This window comes from Nicotiana tabacum, chromosome 14, assembly GCF_000715075.1.
Source record: "Nicotiana tabacum cultivar K326 chromosome 14, ASM71507v2, whole genome shotgun sequence".
NCBI classification, from domain to species: domain Eukaryota; kingdom Viridiplantae; phylum Streptophyta; class Magnoliopsida; order Solanales; family Solanaceae; genus Nicotiana; species Nicotiana tabacum.
Window position 1 is genome coordinate 59098849 of NC_134093.1, and position 20007 is coordinate 59118855.

A 20007-nucleotide genomic window follows, 5' to 3' on the forward strand; every position below is an offset into this window, starting at 1 on the left:
CAACAAATGAGAGTAGAGACAATGAATAGCACATAAGAAATTTATGAGAGTAGAGACAATGAATAGCACATAAGAAATGATCACCACGAAATGTACAGTGTAAGCAAGACAACAATGAAGTTGAAGCAACGGCAAGCACAACAAGATTGGCTACATAGAACTAAGCAAATATTGCAACACGGAGGAAAAAGATTAATAGTATGTTAAGGAAAAAACATTCAAAAACATGTACAAAAGAATGTGGAAATGACAACAAGAGCCCTACCGAGGTACCACCTCGTAGTCTCAAATCATAAAATGAATCACAACTTTTCTTATATCACCGCGGGAGCCTTTATATTTAGTTTTGAAAATAATTTTTTCCCAAAATAGCATCCCGCGTTTTAGCCCACCTTATCACACAACATGGCTTCTAGAGTTCTAGTAGTTCCCCTACTAGTCACACGTTTCAAGCCCACCTTATCTCACTACATGCATTTTAACTCCCAGGCCTTATACCACCGCATGCGTATCAATATAAACAAAAGCATATCAGAAACCTTGTGCAACACAATAACAACCGCACGATAGAAACTTCATGCAAACACAATAACAACCGCATGGCAAAATCCTCGTTCAAACACAATTACAATTCTCTCAACAACAACATGTGTGCCAAAACATAACAACTCAAATAAATGACTTTCGCAATATGTGCCCACATGGCACAACATTTCCTTAAAACAGTTTCAAATCACAAACCACGGATAGCCCTTAGCTCAAAAACAATGAATACAATAACAACAATGACAATAATACGAGAATACAACAAGTAAATCAATTCGGGAACTTTAGAACAAAAGGAAACTGAAGAACGAGCTCACGAAGAAGGACACAACAAGGAGTAATAGTGTAACGAGCCGACTGATCATTTTGAGCTCTAGTGTGTCGTTCAGTAGTTTGAGGCCTTGAGTAGCTTCACTTAATGGTTTATGACTAGTACGTGTGGTCGGAATTGAATTTCGGGAAGTTCGGAGTTGATTTGGAAAGAAAATTCTAAATTTGGAAGCATTAAGTTTGAAGAATTGACTAATGTTTGACTTTTGAGTAACGACCTCGAAATTGGAATTTTAAGTTTCCAATAGGTTTGTATGATGATTTCGGACTTGGGCATATATTCGGGTTGAGTATCGGATCACCCGGGAGAATTTCAGTGCTTATTGTGGAAAGTTGGCATTTTGAAGGTTTTAGAATTTCTTAAATTTGAATTAAAGTGGACTTTGGTGTTATTGAAGTCCGTTTGGGATTTTGAGCCTTGTAATAGGTTCATAATGTGATTCATGACTTGTGCGCAATGTTTGGCGTCATTTCAGAATATTTTGATATGATTCAGACGCGTTCGTCGAAGTTTAAAAGTTTAAAGAAAGGTTTCGATCGTCAATTCACAATTTTGATGTTATTTGGTGTGATTTGAGGCCTAGACCAGGTCTGCGTTTACGGGACTGGTTGGTACATTTGGATGGGGTCCCAGGGGTCTTGGGTTTCAAACGGATTAAAATCGGATTGAAATTTGAATTTGAGGAAATGCTGGAAACTGCTGAAATCTTATGTCATCGCACCTGCGGTGGTTTGGTCATAGGTGCGGGCACGCAAGCATGATGGAGGTTGTCACACAAGCAGAGAAAGCTGGCCAGGGGAAGGACCGTAAATCCGCCGGCCAACGGAGAAAGCTGGCCAGGTTGTCGCATGGGTTTTTACCTAAAACCCGGGGTTTCGTGGTGCCGACGCAGACTTATGCGTTGGGGAATTAAAGAAATGTTTTGGAAGTGCAGGGCATTTCTGCGGTCCACTCTGTGGTCGTAGAACTTATTTGCGGACCCTAAATCTGCAGCAGACTGAAGCAGAAATTTGGGCAAACTTTTTGTACTATTATGCGGCCGCATAATCATTTCACGGGCCGCATAACCCATCACAAACCCAACACAAAATTTCCGAAGGAAATTTCTGCGGCCCATTATGCAATCGCAGAATAGGTGTGCGGACCGCCGACCGGTCGCAGAGTGAGGCAGGGGTGCCCAGTTTTAGAGGGCCATTATGTGGTCCATTCAACGGACCGCATAAACATTATGCGGTCGCATATGAAACCGCAAATCTACATCGGGGCTTTATTTGTTTTTAATTTTTGAACCTAACCCCATTCATATAAAATAGTCTTAGGGATCATTTTAGAAGGTTCAAACTTATATTTTAGAGAGAGGAAGGTGGTCTAGATTGAGAAAAGGAAATTCTAAGTCACTTGTTCATCAATCTTTGCTCAAGCCTTGAAGAATTATCTAGGATAACTCACAAGGTCTTCAACAAAAAGGTAAGGTTCTAGCCCTAGCCTTCAATTTCGAGTTTTTACTGAAAATAGGTAATAAGCCAAGCAATTCTCGGGTGTTGGAGTTGTTCATTATGCATGCATGTACTATCTAGGGTTGTGGGGAGATTGCTGAGCTCAATTGGGTAGATTTTGGGTAGTGAATTAGAGGAACCCATCATTGGAGGACCTTGAGATCATAATGGCCACCTAATGTTTGATAAAATGCTCAAATGAGCTAGAATCATGAACTCATTCCTAATTCATGTTCAATGTTGTTGTGTATCTAAATAGATCAAAGTTGCTAGGATTTCAAAACTGTGTAGCGAATTAAGGATAGCTCAAAGCAAGGTATGTTGGCTAAACTCCTCTTTTAGAATTGAACCCCACAATGGCCCTGTATGTCCCGTGATGCTCATTATAAATTGATTATTCCAAATAAGCCTTCTGTCAAAATAAATATGTGTTCAATGTGTTCCAAATATTCTTGTTATGTTGAGTTACTGTTTGAGAATGTGGTTTAAGTATGGGCTATGTGTTATTATATTATGATTTAAAAACGTGATTCTAAAGAAAGCTATCATGTCAAATTGTGTAAGAAATCACATGTGCCTAAGACCCTAAATTTCTCAAATATATGTTTAAAGTCTTAATTTGAAAGGCCTTGTTTTTGATTATCCTTGATGATATTTGAAAGTGAAAGAAGACAACATGAAATATGATATGCGGCCAACGTGCCAAGAACGATATTGCATCATGGCCATTGGTGCCAATGAAATGAATGATATGCAAGGGATTATGAAATAAGTGGTAAATCCTTTTAATAGTACATGTTTTGAGAGTATCGATTAGCCACCGAGGAAGGGAAGGTCGAAATAGCCTAACCTCGAAACTAAACGTGCTGCTGTAGAAGTGATTAAGAGGTAAATCCCCGCATTAATGTGATGAAATCGTTTCCCCTTATATGGGATGAGATTGATGTGTTGAGCTGTTTCCCCCTTATATGGGATAAGATTATTGCTAGCGAGATGTGATGTGATGTCGACCCACAAGGCATTGTGGTGAGATGGCTTAGCCGATCGGGATGAGATCGGACGCCATGCCGCGCACATAGTGGTACTGTGATTGGATGTCTCGGGGTGAGATGGCTTAGCCGGTAGGGCTGAGATCAGACTCTGTGCTAAAACACTATGGTGTATCGGTGCTAAAGATCTCCCAACTTAAAAAGATTGGAACTTACTTGAAATTTGCCTTTCCCCTAACTTGACACCTTGATACTATTTGATTCTCTTATTGATTTCATGTTTCCTTCTCTGTTTGTTACTACTTGTTCTATTGAGACGGTGTTTAGTTTAACATACTAGTACTATACCATATGTACTAACATCCCTTTTGGTGGGGGCGCTACATCTTTAATGGATGCCGGTGGTTCCATAGCAGGTGGTATTGATCAGTGATAACAACACACCCTCTCCTCAGCTGACTTGGTGAGTCCCACTTAATTTTGGGGTCCTGTATCTCTTGTTCCATGTACATAATGTTTTGAGGTATAGACGGGGCCTTGTTTTTGGCACTGTCATAGCATTATTTTGTTTCAGATAGAGGATCCATAGACATAATGTGGGTTGTATATGTTCTTGGGAAGTTAAACTAAAAATGCTATAATCATTCATTTGTTCCACTATAACTATGATTATACAATATACTGTTTTGGAGAGTTGTTAATGATGTAACTAGTGGAAATGAACCGGTGTTATTCACATGGCCTCTTACTGTCTAATTAATGAAGTGAATTCTTCTCTTTATTCATGGGTGAGTTGGGTAGATAGCACTGTGCATGCTTGCTCGACCAGGGTAACTCTGTTGAGTGCCGGTCGCGCTCCCCGAGGTCGGGGCGTGACAAACTTGGTATCAGAGCCTAAGGTTTTAAAGTGTCGTACGATGTCTCGGAGCCATATTGAGTAGAGTCCTTCTTATCGGTGTGTTGTCGATCACATCTATAATTAGGAGGCTACCTGGGCATTTATGAATAATTCCCTTCTTTGATGTTCTACATCATGCGATAGAGCTAATTGTAAGATTGTTCCTCCTTTAACTCGTGCATTGCTCTAATTTTAAGTATTTGGCGCCTAGGAAGTAAGCCAGAACTGTCCAACAAGCCAATGCCACCCCAAGAATGGTAGTTGATCCTTTACTTGATGATGCGAGTGAGCACCCGAGGGGTGAGAATATTCCCCTGACTACTACACTGCCCGATTCTACTACACCTACTCATACCGCACCAGTTCCTGCACCTACAGAGGATGCAACGTCCCTATAATTGATATTCCAGTTCCACCTCCAGCCCCAGCTTCTGGTCCCGGTGTATCTTATGGGGATCTTAGGGGAGCCATACAGATGTTGGCTCAGATAGTGGGTTCCCAGGCCCAGAGATCAAATGTTGCACCCACTTTTTCTAGTCATCCAGGGGATTGTACTAGTTCCAGGGTGAACATGTTTCTCCAGTTGGATCCAGCAGTTTTCACAGTTACTGATCCTGTTGAGGACCCCTAGGACTTTATTGATGAGATGCACAGGACCCTCCGAGTTATGAGTGCTATTGAGACAGAGGGAGTGGAGTTGTCCCCCTACTGCCTGAAAGGGTTGGCCTATTGTTGGTTTGAGATGTGGGAGGACTCCCGTGAGGAGGGGAGCCCTCCGGTGAGGTGGAGTGAGTTTGCCAATTCTTTCATTGATCATTTCTTTCCTGCCGAGACTAAGGCAGCCCATACCGCCGAGTTTGAGGGCCTGAAGCAAGGTAGCATGAGTGTGTGGGAGTTTCATATGCGATTCACACGCCTGTCCAAATATGCCATTTACATGTTGCCCACTATGGAGGCTAAAGTGTGCCGGTTTGTGCAGGGCCTTAGCCCCTTGATTATTAATGAGGCCTCTATAGGCGCCTTCAATTCTGATATGAACTATGGTAAGATGGTGGCATTTGCTCAAGCCATAGAGACCCGCAAATTGAAGAATAGAATTGAGCGTGAGAGCAACAGCAAGGCCCGGTCCGCGGTCAACTTTGGTGGCTCTTCCTGGTGGTGGTGGTGGTAGGTCAGCATTAATGGGAGGGGCCATCCTAGTCTTTTGCTCAGTTTTCAGTCAGTGCACAGCCATCGAGGCCCAGTCATTAGTAGGGGAGCCATTTTAGGCCCAGCCAGGGCAACAAGGGGATCCTACTAGCAGGGTCGGTCTGGTGGGAGATTTCAGCAGCAGCGGAGGCCCCAATGCCCTAGGTGCGGGAAGATGCACTTTGGGGCCTCCTTCATGGACCATCCCTTATGTTACGAGTGTGGTATGAGGTGTCACATTAAGAGGGATTATCGTTCGTCTCACCAGAGCATGGGCAGGGGTGCAGCACAGCCATCCAGTTCTGCAGCTACTATATCCGCAATACCTCCTCTAGCTCGAGGCACCCCAGCACCCGCAGGGCGTGGTGCCTCTAGGGGTGGTACACAGAGTTAGGGAGGACCCAACCATTTCTATGCTCTGAAGGGTCGCCAGAGTTCAGAGGCTTCTCCAGATGTTGTCACGGGTATATTGACTGTCCAATCTCATGATGTGTGTGCTCTTATTGATCCTGGTTCCACTGTGTCCTATGTCACTCCCTATGTTGCTATGGAGTTTGTGATAGAACCGGAATAACTCCATTAGCTGTTCTCTGTATCTACTTCGATTGGTGAGTTTATTGTGGTCGCGTGGGTTTATAGAAATTGTGTTGTCACGGTACGTGGTCGGGACACCATGGCTGATTTCATTGAATTGGGGATGGTTGATTTTGATGTAATAATGGGGATGGATTGGCTTTATTCATGTTTCGCTAAGCTTGATTGTCGAACCAGAACCGTTAGGTTTGAATATCCAAATGAGTCAGTGATTGAATGGAAGGGGATGATGTGGTGCCAAAGGGTTGGTTTATTTCTTACCTTAAGGCCACGAAGATGATTAACAAGGGGTGTATCTACCATTTGGTTTGGGTTACAGACTCCGATGTTGAGGCACCTACACTTGAGTCTGTGCCTATTGTGAATGATCTTCTGGGGGTCTTTCTGGATGAGCTCCCTGGGATCCCACCAGACAGGGAGATTGATTTTGGGATTCATATGATGCCAGGCACGCAACCTATATCTATTCCACCATACAGAATGGCACCGACAGAATTAAAGGAGCTAAAGGAACAATTGATAGATTTATTAGAGAAGAGTTTCATCCCGCTGAGTGTGTCGCCTTGGGGCACACTGGTCCTTTTTCTAAGGAAGAAAGATGGGTCATTGAGAATGTTTATTGACTATCGGCATCTCAACAAGGTCACGATCAAGAATAAATACCCACTGCCAAGGATAGATGACTTGTTTGATCAATTGCAAGGTGCTAAGTACTTCTCTAAGATCAATTTAAGATCCGGGTATCACCAATTGAATATTAGGGAGCAGGATATTCCAAGGTAGATGGGCACTTTGAATTTCTTGTAATGTCTTTTAGGCTAACAAATGCTCCAACAGCTTTCATAGGTCTTATGAACCTAGTTTTCAAGTCGTTCCTCAACTCGTTTGTGATAGTGTTTATTGACGATATCTTTGTATATTCACGCAGTCGATAGGACCATGCTGACCATCTCATGGCAGTTTGGCTGACCTTGTATCAGCACCAGTTATATACGAAGTTTTTGAAATGTCAATTTAGGCTTGAATCTATCACGTTCTTAGGTCATGTTATCTATAGAGACGGAATTATGGTTGATCTTCAGAGGATTTCAGCGGTGAAGAATTGGGCTAGACCTATTACCCTAACTGAGATTCATAGTTTCTTAGGCTTAGGTGGATATTACATGATGTTTGTGGATGGGTTCTCTACCCTTGCCTCTTCGTTGACTAAATTGATGCAGAAGGCGGTTAAGTTCCAATGGTCAGATGCTTGTGAAAGGAGCTTCCCGGAGTTGAAATCGAGATTGACCACGACACCAGTGTTGACTCTACCAGATGGTACAAATGGGTTTGTGGTATATTGTGATGCTTCAAGAATCAGACTTGGGTGTGTATTAGTGCAACATGGAAAGGTGATAGCTTATGCTTCTAGGCAACTCAAGAATCATGAAAAGAACTATCCAACACATGACTTAGAACTTGCAGCGGTGGTATTTGCTTTGAAGATTTGGCGTCATTATCTATATGGGGTTCATGTGGATATATTAACGGACCATAAAAGCCTCCAATACATTTTCAAACAAAAGGAATTGAATCTGAGGCAGAGAAGATGACTTGAGTTACTCAAGGATTACGACATCGATATTCTATAATATCCAGGGAAGGCTAATATTGTAGCGGATGCTCTTAGCCACAAATCTATGGGTAGGTTGGCTCACTTGGAAGCATATCAAAGGCCGTTGGCCAAGGAGGTTCATCGGTTGGCTAGTTTGGGAGTTCGTCTTGCAGATTCTAATGAAGGAGGAGTGATTGTACAAAATAGGGCTGAATCATCACTTGTCGTGAAAGTCAAGGAAAAGCAGTACAACGACCCATTATTGGTACAACTAAAGGAGGGGATTCATAAACATAAGGCCATGGCCTTTTTTCTTGGCATGTATGATGGTACACTAAGGTACCAAGGGCAACTATGTGTTCCAAATGTGGATGGTCTCCAGGAAAGAATCATGACCGAGGCTCACACTTCTAGGTATCTCGTGCACCCGAGCTCTACAAAGATGTATCATGATCTTAAGGAAGTCTACTGGTGGAATGATATGAAGAGTAGTGTGGCGGACTTTGTGGCGAGATGCCCAAATTGTCAGCAAGTGAAGGCCGAACACCAAAGGCCCGGTGGGTTGGCACAGAAAATAGAAATTCCAATGTGGAAGTGGGCAATGATCAATATGGACTTTGTGGTGGGACTACCTCGTACGCCCCGTAAGTATGACTCGATTTGGGTAATTGCGGATCGAATCACGAAATCAGCTCACTTCTTACATGTTAATGCTATCAACATAGCAGAACAGTATGATCAGTTATATATCAAGGAAATAGTCAGGTTGTATGGCACTCCAGTTTCTATTATCTTAGATCGAGGGGCACAATTCATAGCTAACTTTTGGAAGAAGTTTCAGCAAGGTTTGGGTACTCAGGTGAATCTTAGTACAACCTTTCACCCGCAGACTGACGGGCAGGCAGAGCGGACTATTCAGACACTTAAGGATATGTTTCGCGCTTGTGTTCTTGACTTCAAGGGTAGCTAGGATAATCATTTTCCACTTGTAGAATTTTCCCACAACAACAGTTATCATGCTAGTATTTATATGGCACCGTTAGAGGCTTTATATAGTAGGAGATGTAGGTCTCCCATTGGGTGGTTTGAGATTGGGGAAGCGAAATTGATAGGTCCAGACCTCGTGCATCAGGCTATGGATAAGGTTAAGATCATTAAAGGTCGGTTAGAAGCTGCTTAAAGTCATCAAAAGTACTATTCGGATGTGCGTCGTAGGGATTTGGAGTTCAAAGAGGATGATTGGGTATTTTTGAAGGTTTCCCCCATGAAGGGCATAATGCGGTTTGGTAAGAAAGGGAAGTTGAGTCCGAGGCATGTCGGACCATACAGAATCATTTAAAGGATGGGTCGGGTGGCATACAGGCTTGAACTACCTCCAGAGATGTCTTTAGAGCACCCGGTGTTCCACGTATCCATGTTGAAGAAGGTGGTTGGATATTCGTCGCTCATTGTTCCAGTTGATACAATTGAGGTTAATTAAGAACTGACTTATGAAGAAATTCCAGTTGCAATTCTTGATAGGCAAGTTTGAAAGTTGAGGAATAAAGATATTGCCTCCGTGAAAGTGTTATGGCGAAACCAACAAGTCAAAGAGGCCACCTGGGTGGTCGAGGAAGAAATGAAGAATAAATACCCTTATTTGTTTGAATAACCAAATTTTTATAAAGTTGTGTTCTATGAAAATGCTAAGAGTTTGCCTTCTATGAATTATGTATCATTTGTACAGTTGATGTTAAGGGTGTTCCTTTTTGGTCATATACTGCTCACATTGATCAAATGTTGTGTTGCGTCGTTGGTTCATGTATATGTTGTTAGGGTTTGTTCTGGGATTCTCTGACAGGTGGATAGGCCCAGTTACAGGGGAAACTCTGGCAAACATTTTGGAAATTTGGGGAGTTAGTCAAAAGTTTGGAACTTTTGGTGTGTGTAATGGCAGCTGAGTCACATTGGTTTCTAATGGCGTATTTTGGCCGTCATTCGAGGACGAATGATCTTAAGTGGGGGAGGTTATAAGACCCCGATTTTTTTTTTTACCTAAAACCCTGGGTTTCGTGGTGTCAAAGTAGACTTATGCATTGGGGAGTTGAAGAAAATTTTTGGAAGTGCAGGGCATTTCTACGGTCCACTCTACAGCTGTAGAACTAATATGCGGACCGCAGATCTACCGCATACTGAAGTAGAAATTTGGGTAGAGTTTTTGGACCATTATGCGACGCATTATGCGACAGCAGAATAGGTATGCAGACCATAGACCGGTCGTAGAGTCAGGCAGGAGTGCCTAGTTCCAGAGGGCCATTATGTGGTTCATTCCGCAGAACGAAGAAGCGTTATGCGATCGCAGATCTGCATTGGGGCTTCAGTTTTTCTAATTTTTGAACCCGACCCTATTCTTATAAAACAGTCTTAGGGATCATTTTAGAAGGTTCAAACTTATATTTTAGAGAGAGGAAGGTGGTCTAGAGTGAGAAAAGGAAATTCTAAGTCACTTGTTCATCAATATTTGCTCAAGCCTTGAAGAATTCTCTAGGGTAACTCCCAAGGTCTTCAACAAAAAGGCAAGGTTCTAGCCCTAGCCTTCAATTTTGAGTTTTTACTGAAAATAGGTAATAAGCCAAGCAATTATTGGGTGTGGGAGTTGTTCATTATGCATGCCTGTACTATCTAGGGTTGTGCGGAGATTGTTGAGCTCAATTGGGTAGATTTTGGGTAGTGAATTAGAGGAACCCACCATAGGAGGACATTGAGATCATAATGGCCACCTAGTGTTTGATAAAATGCTCAAATGAGCAAGAATCATGAATTCCTTCCTAATTCATGTTCAATGTTGCTGTGTCTCTAAATAAATCAAAGTTGTTAGGATTCCGGAACTGTGTAGTGAATTAAGGAAAGCTCAAAGTGAGGTATGTTCGCTACTCATCTTTTAGAATTGAACCCCATAATGGCCTTGTAAGTTCCGTGGTGCTCAGTATAAATTGATTATTCCAAATAAGCCTTCTGTCAAAATAAATATGTGTACAATATGTGTTCTAAAGATTCTTGGTATGTTGAGTTACTATTTGAGAATGTGGTTTAAGTATGGGATGTTTGTTATTATTTTATGATTTAAAAACGTGATTCTAATGAAAGTTATCATGTCAAATTGTGTAAGAAATCACAAGTGCCTAAGACCCTAAATTGCTCAAATATGTGTTTAAATTCTTAATTTGAAATGCCTTGTTGTTGATTATCCTTGATGGTATTTGAAATGAAAGAAGAGAACATGAAATAGGATGTGTGGCCAACGTGCCAAGAACGATATTATGTCATGGACATTGGTGCCAATGAAATGAATGATATGCAAAGGATTACGAAATAAGTGGTAAATCCTTTTAATAGTAAATGCTTTGGGAGTATTGATTAGCCACCGAGGAAGGATAGGTCGAAATAGCCTAACCCCGAAATTACACGTGCCGGTGTAGGAGTGATTGAGGGAAAAATCCTCGCGTTAATGTGATTAGATTGTTTCTCCTTATATGGGATGAGAATTATGTGTTGAGTTGTTTCCCCTTATATGGGATGAGATTATTGCTAGCGTGATATGATGTGATGTCGACCCACAAGGCATTGTGGCGAGACAGCTTAGCCGATCGGACTGAGATCAGATGACATGTCGTGCACATGGTGGTATTTGAAGTGGATGTCTCGGGGTGAGACAGCTTAGACGATTGGGCTGAGATCGGACTCCGTGCTAAAACACGGTGGTGTATCGATGCTAAAGATCTCCCAACTTAAAAAGATTGGAACTTACTTGAAATTTGCCTTTCCCCTAACTTGACACCTTGATACTATTTTATTCTCTTATTGATTTCATGTTTCCTTCTCTGTTTGCTACTACTCGTTCTATTGAGAGGGTGTTTAGTTTTACATACTAGTACTATTCCATATGTACTAATGTCCCTTTTTCCGGGGGCGCTGCTTCTTTAATGGATGCAGGTGGTTCCATAGCAGGTGGTATTGATCAGTGATAGTAGCACACCCTCTCCTCAGCTGACTTGGTGAGCCCTACTTCTTTTCAGGTCCTGTATCTCTTGTTCCATGCACATAGTGTTTTGAGGTATAGCTGGGGCCTTGTTGCTGGCACTGTCGTAGTACTCTTTTGTTTCTGTTAGAGGCTCCGTAGACATAGTGTGGGTTGTATCTGTTTTTGGGAAGGTTAAACTAAAAATGTTGTAATCGTATCATCTGTTCCACTTTAACTATGATTGTACAATGTACTATTTTGGACACCTGTTAATGACGTAACTAATGAAAATGAACTGGTGTTGTTCACATGACCTCTTATTGTTTAATTAATGAAATGTATTCTTCTCTTTATTCATTGGTGAGTTGGGTAGATGGCACTGTGCAGGATTGCTCGACCGGGGTAACTTTGTTGAGTGCCATTTGCGCTCCCCGAGGTCGGGGCATGACACATGGATTGTTTCCATAGGTTCGAGGCATCGTGTTTGGGTGATTTTCCGCAAAAGCGGAGGAGTGGTCGCAAAAGCAACCTCGCATGTGCGGCATTTTGGCCGCAGGTAAGAGATTTCCGTTGGTTAGAAGGGTTCTTTAAATCGAGACTTAGCTCTCATTTCTCTCATTTTCCAGTTGGATGGCCAGATTTGGGGAGCTATTTTGAGGGGGTTTTCATCGAGCAACTCGAGGTAAGTGATTTCTTCCTACTACAAGTTAAACACTTGGATTATATACAGATTTTTACATAGAAATTTATGGAAATTCATGGAAATTGTGGGATTTTAAGAGAAAAACATATAAATTTGGTATTTTTGGTTTTTTACCACGAAATTGGATATGGAATTTGGAATAAATTATATATTTTAGTTCGTGGTGTTATGGGTAAAGTTTATCTTTGAAAAGTTTCGGAATCCGGGCACGTGGACCCGAGAGTTGACTTTATTGACTTTTAGAGTGTCACGATCCCAATTTCCCTCCGTAGGATGTTGTGACAGCACCTAGTCTCTAGGACTAGGTAAGCCTAACAATTATGAGGAATAATGGAATATAAAGCTGAAACTCAACCTCAACCTCTGAAATAAATAAGAACTGCGATTCAAAATAGTTACAACTCCCAAAATTTAGTAGAAATAAGTCACAAGCTCTAAAGAGAAAATGCTAAGTATCTCTATACATCATCGTGTATTGAAAATAAAGAAAACAACATAATAAAGATAGAGGGGGACTCAGGTGGTCTGCGGACGTTGGCAGATGTACCTTGAAGTCTCCATGTACGGGCTATTACACTAGTACCTGATCTGGGAAGCAGTACTTTGATCTGCACAAAAAGATGCGTAGAAGTGTAGTATGAGTACACCACAATGGTACACAGTAACTGCCAAGTCTAACATCAGTAGAGTAGTGACGAGATCAGGTCAGGGCCCTACTGGAAATAATAGGAAATAAGGCAAAAGATATAATAGTTTAATGAGATGATTAAGAAGTGAACAAGGAGAAATTATAGAAAGATAACAACACATTAAATAGAGGTAAATAACAAGGGCACTCCCAAGGTACTGCCTCATAGTCCCAAAGTAAATACACAATAAGGGCGCTCCCGAGGTACCGTCTCGTAGTCCTAAAGGTAAATATGCAACAGGGGCACTCCCGAGGTACCGCCTCGTAGTCCAAAAGTAAATATAGAACTCATAACCAATGGAACAACGAATTTACAGCAAGGAATCCTACAGTTAAAGACAGAATACAAAATCATGGAAGTAGGTAATTCAACTAAGCATGTTGCACAAATTTCAAGTAAGATTTAAGACACGTAGACATGCGACATTAGGGTAAACATGATGACTACATATGCTAAAGCAACTCAATTAAGGAATTGAAAAGGAAACTACTTAGCAAGAACTGAATTTTTAACATTTAACCCTAGTACGCACTCGTCACCTTGCATACACGACCTTCACAGATTGCAAATACCATAACAGTACCAAAACCTAAGGGGAGTTTCCCCACACAAGGTTAGACAACCACTTACCTCAAATCTCGCTCAATAAAACAATAAAATGCCTTTCCCTCGACTTTCCAACTCTGATCGGCTCGAATCTAGCCAAAACAATTACATACTATAAATATAACAATAAGTAACTAATTAAAATAATAAATCTACGACTTTAGCAAAGAATTGAAAAATCTCTCCAAAATGTCGACCCAGCCCATGTCTCGGAACCCGACCAAAATTATAAAATCTGAACACCCATTCGATATCGAGTCACTTCATACAAGAATTACTTAAATCCAACCTCAAATCGCCTTTATAATCCCCAAATTTTAGTCTAAGGCGTTTTCCCAATTTTTCTTCAAATTTCCAACTAAGAACACTAATTAAATGATGAAAATAATGATAGATTCATGTAATATAGCCAAAGCCGAGTGAGAATATCTTACTCCAATGATTTCCTTGCAAATATATCGAAAAATTGCCACAAACCGAGCTCTCTAAGTCCAAAAAATCAAAGTGAGATCAAACCCTCGACATTGGCCCTTTTCTGCCCAGTGAACTCGCTTTTGTGAGGACTCACTCGCACCTGCAACACCGCACCTACAGAAAAACTATCGCAGGTGCGGATTCAACTTATGGTCAGGATTTCCGCTTCTGCGGACCAGGGCTCACACCTGCTAGCCCGTTTATGCGGAGAAATTTTTTCTTCTGAGAAGCAGCTCCCCTTCTCCTATTTCCGCATCTGCGGTTGACCTGTCGCAGATGCGACTCCGCTTCTGTGGTCATTCACGTGCACCTGTAGCCATTGCCACACTCAACCCTTTCTGCTTCTGCGCTTCCATGCTTGCTTCTGCGAGCTCGCACCTACGAGCAAAATTCCGCAGGTGCGATTTCACGAGAAGGCAAAAATTTCCAGATTTGTTCTAAGTCCAATTTTGTTTCGTTAATCATTCAGAATCCACCCGAGGCCCGCCGGGACCTCAACCAAATATACCAAGAAGTCCCAAAACATCATACAAACTTTGTCGGGCCTTTAAATCACATCAAACAATGCTAAAACACGAATTTCACATCAATTCAAGCCTAATGAACTTTAGAACTTGCAACTTCTACGTTCGACGCTGAAACTTATCAAATCAATTCCGATTGACCTCAAATTTTGCACACAAGTCACAATTGACATTACAGACCTATTCCCACTTTTGCCAAGTCCGATTGACCTCAAAAAGGCCAATCCTGGTCAAACTTTCCAAGAATCATCCAATTTTCCAACTTTCGCCAATTAACGCCGAAATGACCTACGGACCTCCAAATCAACATCCAAACACACTCCTAAGACAACAATCACCCTACAGAGCTACTGGAACTGTCGAAACTCCATTATGGAGTCGTCTTCATACAATTCAAACAACTGTCAATTCCTATGACTTAAACTTCCATTTTATGGACTATCTGTCCCATTTCACTCCGAAACCAAAAACCAAACATTCCGATAAGTCACGTAGCCACAGAATGAAATAGAGGGAACAATAAATAGGGGTTCGTGGCTAATTCTCTCAAAATGACTGGCCGAATAGTTACATCCTCCCCCTCTTAAAACAAACGTTCATCCTTGAACGATTATAGAGACATACCTGGAGTGGCAAAAAGATGAGGATAACGGCTGCGTATGTCATGCTCGGTCTCCCAAGTCGCCTCATCGACCGAATGACCCCTCCACTGAACCTTCACTTAGGTAATGTTCTTTGACCTCAACTTTCGAACCTGCCTGTCCAAAATGTCCATCGGCTCCTTGACATAAGATAAATCCTTGTCCAACTGGACTGAGCTAAAGTCTAACACATGAGACGGATCGCTGTGATACTTTCGGAGCATGGAAATATGGAATACTGTATGGACTGCAGAGAGACTAGGTGGTACTGCAAGTCTATAAGCCACCTCTCCAACCCTCTTAAGAATCTCAAAAGGCCTGATATACCTAGGGCTCAACTTCCCTTCCTCCGGAACCTCATAACACCCTTCATGGGCGAAACTCGGAGCATGACCTGCTCCCCATCCATGAATGCAACGTCGCGAACCTTCCGATTCGCATAACTCTTCTACCTGGATTGGGCTGTACGAAGTCCATCCTGAATCAATTTAACCTTTTCCAAAGCATCCTGAACCAAGTATGTACCCAATATCCTAGCATCGCTTGGCTCGAAACAAGCCACTGGAGACCTACCACATAAAGCCTCATACGGGTCCATATGAATGCTCGACTGATAATTGTTGTTGTAGGCAAACTGCGCAAGTGGCAAGAACTAATCCCAAGAATCCCCAAAATCCATCACACACGCACGAAGTATATCCTCTAATATCTAAATAGTGCGGAATGTCCGTCCGTTTGAGGGTGAAATGTTATACTCAACTACACCCGAGTACCCAACTCATGTTGTATGGCTCTCCAGAACCGTGATGTAAACTACATACCCCGGTCAGAGATGATAGATACCGGTATGCCATGAAGCCTGACAAACTCATAAATGTAAACCTGAGCCAGTTGCTCCGAAGAGTAAGTAGTAACCACAAGAATGAAATGAGCTGACTTGGTCAATCTATCCAAAATCACCCAAACTGCATCAAACTTCCTCTGAGTCCGTGGGAGCCCAACAACGAAATCCATAGTGATCTGCTCCCATTTTGACTCCGGAATCTCTAGCTTCTGAAGCAATCCACCTGGCCACCGATGCTCATACTTAACCTGCTGACAATTTAGGCATTGATCTACATATTCCACTATGTCCTTCTTCATTCTCCTCCACCAATAATGTTATCTCAGGTCATGATACATCTTCGCGGCACCTGGATGAATGGAACACCACGAACTGTGAGCCTCCTTGATAATCAACTCACGCAAACAACATACATTGGACACACATAGCCTGCCCTACATCCGTAATACATCATCATGTCCAATACTGACCTCCTTGGCATTAGCGTGTTAAACCGTGTCATTAAGGACAAGCAGATGGGGGTCATCATACTGACGCTCTATGATACGATCATAAAGAGAAGACTAAGAAACCATAAAAGCCAAAACCCTGCTCTATTCGGAAACATCCAATCTGACAAACTGGTTGGCCAAGGCCTGAACATCCAAGGCTAAAGGCCTCTCTGCTACTGGTAGATATGCTAAATTGCCCAAACTCTCCGCCTTGCGACTCAAGGCATCGACCACCACATTGGCCTTCCCGGGATGATAGAGAATGGTGATGTCATAATCCTTAAGCAACTCCAACCATCTCCGTTGACTCAAGTTAAGATCATTCTGTTTAAGCAGATTTTGTAGACTTTGGTGATCAGTGAAAACCTCACAATGAACACCATACAAATAGTGCCGCCAGATCTTTAAGGCATGAGCAATATAGTTCTTCTCATGCACCATCAGTTGTCTAGACGCGTAGGTAATCACCCTAACGTCCTACATCAACACCACGTTGAGACCATTGCATGACGCATCATAATACACCATATAGGACCCCGAACCAGTAGGTAACACCAACATTGAGGTTGTAGTCAAAGTAGTCTTGAGCTTTTGAAATCTCTCCTCACACTCCTCAGTCCACCAGAACGGAGCACCCTTCTGGATCAATCTAGTCATAGCTACAATTGTCACGCCCCGAACCTAGGAGCGAGACAAGCACCCCGTGCCTCACCTAACCTGGCGTACCAAATTGCGACTAAGGGACTCTGAACACATAATGTCATACTTTGGCCATGGGGCCACCTTGCAAGACAATTTGCGAAGCAAAATATAAAACTGAATGGAAACTAACACTAACTAAATATCAATATAAAGCTAGGCCGACATGGCCGTCATAGCTACTACATCTGACAAACCACCAATTTATACAAACCCAACATACTGCACTAACCAACAGGATATGCCTACAAGCCTCTACTGATAGATGTACTGTGATCGGAACAGGGCCCCGACCTACCCATAACATATATACAGATATACATAAGATGTACACAAAACTCTAGTCCTGGCAACTCCGAAAGACGTGGAGCTTACCGATCAGGCGGAACTCGGAAAACACCTACTGAGGAGGTCTACCCGTCTGTCTGTCTGAACCTGCACGCATGAAATGCAGCGCCCCCAAAAAAGGGACGTCAGTACGAAATAATGTACCGAGTATGTAAGGCAATAAAATAACTGAAATCTGAAACTGAACTGATAATATGATAACTGAAATTAACTGGGAGTCAAAGATGATATGGAGATATACTTACCTGCTGATACTGACTCAACTCCTTCAATATAGTAAGTAAAATTATTGTACGGCCTTATAAGGCTCGGTATATATAACTGCTCTGCCATAGTAGGCTCGCTTATAGGCGCTCGGCCATACTAGGCTATGTATCTCGACCATGCTGGGCTCGCTCATAGGCGCTCGGCCACAGTAGGCTCGGTATATAACTTTCCATCTGATCAGTGGTTGCCCAATAGGGGCCTGCCCATCGATTATAGCTCGATGGTAATAAAAATACTGTAATACTGTATATATAGGCTTGCTGCTCTCTTGACTGAAAGAAGACAATACTAAAATTGAATATAGAGTCTCGATAAGGAATAATATTGTAACTTATGAGACTAGAATAGTGTGAATAAATTCATGAATATGAACTTCTCTTTTTGTCTCATTACTAACACATGTAGCTACGAGATCATGCCAAAATGAAGGAAGGCTTAGCCTTAACATACCTTATCACAATCTTTTCAATCACCAAGTTGAACTCACCTCTTCGCACCTTAATCTACAAGAATGATAATAATACTATCGTTAAGTTACGAAAGGTACAACTATCGCACAACGAACGACAAACCTATTTTGTATTAAAACGGGCAGCATCTCCCCTATAATATGCCCTTCCTCCAACTTCAAGATAACACCAACAATACAAGGACAGAACAATAACAACATATATACATCATTTTCCAGCCCTATATACACCATCAAATACTACAAAACAGCCCAACACACCCCAATCTCTTCGTACACAAAACGACCACGGTAATAGTGTCAAACGACCCGAAAATGTTATGACGAACGACCAGCCAACCACCCTACATTTATATGGTGTTTATAAACCCCCTTCCTCCTCCAAAACTCCACAAAATAGTAATAAAACACGCAGCCCAACAGCAAGACAAAACAGTCCACAAAACAGTCCGCTACAAGTGAATAACTCGAACTCACGGCTTCCGATCACCATCCCGTGAGTTCTTACAAGTATAGAGCGACTTACCATGAATTTACAGAAGAAAAAATGGATGAAAGAGAGCAGTAAACTCACCTTATTTGTTGGATAACTCAGCTCCTATCTTGGTTCTTCAAACTCTAAGTTTTACCTCCAATTGGAACTTGAAAGGGAGAGAAAATCAATTAGGGTTTGTGGGAAATTTTTGGGAGGATTCTTTGCAGAGCTTATGTATGGTTATTATGCTCTATTTTAAGTCTAATATATGAAGAAAATAGGCCCTTAAAAGGCCTCTTTGGACGACCCGAAATGGCCCATTTTTGGGCTTTCATTTAAGCAAGTAGGTGACACACCTACTTGTCACCTAGCAGCTTGCGCAGTATCGCAAAAATGCACATATCTCTCTACTCCGATGTCGTATTGACAAATGGTTTAATGTGTTGGAAAATAGACTCATAGATCTTTAATTTGATGGGTGGAACACACCATAACTCTAAGTATATTGGGAGAAAATTGCAGTTACATTTGACCCAAAGTTTCAGTAAAACTTATGAATGTAACTTGTGATGACTTTCATCGACTTTTGTTCCACAACTCGCTTGACTTAAAAACATAACACACGGATGTAATACGACTAATATAAATCATAACATAATCTCTTTATCATGTTAATCACCCTAGTCTCACCCCAAAGGTACATGTTATAACATTCCCAACTTGTCGACTTTCGATGAAACATTGTTTTATTTAATTGCTTTAGCTTCTGAACTGTCCAACCCTCTTTGTACTTGTTGTTCATGATCTACAATATTTGTAACCTCAGAGGTAACATGATTAACTTACTTTATATACTTTTAAATATTATCTCATTTTTTCGTCCTACATTAGTTTGCTTACGACGCATTTTTACATACGAAAATATAGGGTGTAACATCACTCCCCCTTGGGAACATTCGTCCTCGAATGTTTACTCTTGGAGACTTTGGAAACTTTTTCCAGAGTATCCTTCGTACACTAGGTTAAAACCAACCTGCACGTAGCCAGAAACATACTATGCATGCCACACATGGCCAATCTTTATAAATAGCAGCAATTTGCCTCACCGACCGTAAATCATAAATATTGAAAGTGAAAAATA

The 20007-nt window shown here is 41.7% G+C and overlaps 1 long non-coding RNA gene across 1 annotated transcript; it reads right to left on the reverse strand.

The window, feature by feature from the left end:
* Positions 1 to 17513: 17513 nt before the first annotated feature.
* Positions 17514 to 19089, reverse strand: LOC142169140 (uncharacterized). The gene is made up of 3 exons (XR_012698881.1): positions 18966 to 19089; positions 18373 to 18425; positions 17514 to 17742 (listed from the first exon to the last, which is right to left on the reverse strand). It is a non-coding gene; the product is annotated as an uncharacterized LOC142169140 (long non-coding RNA).
* Positions 19090 to 20007: the final 918 nt, after the last annotated feature.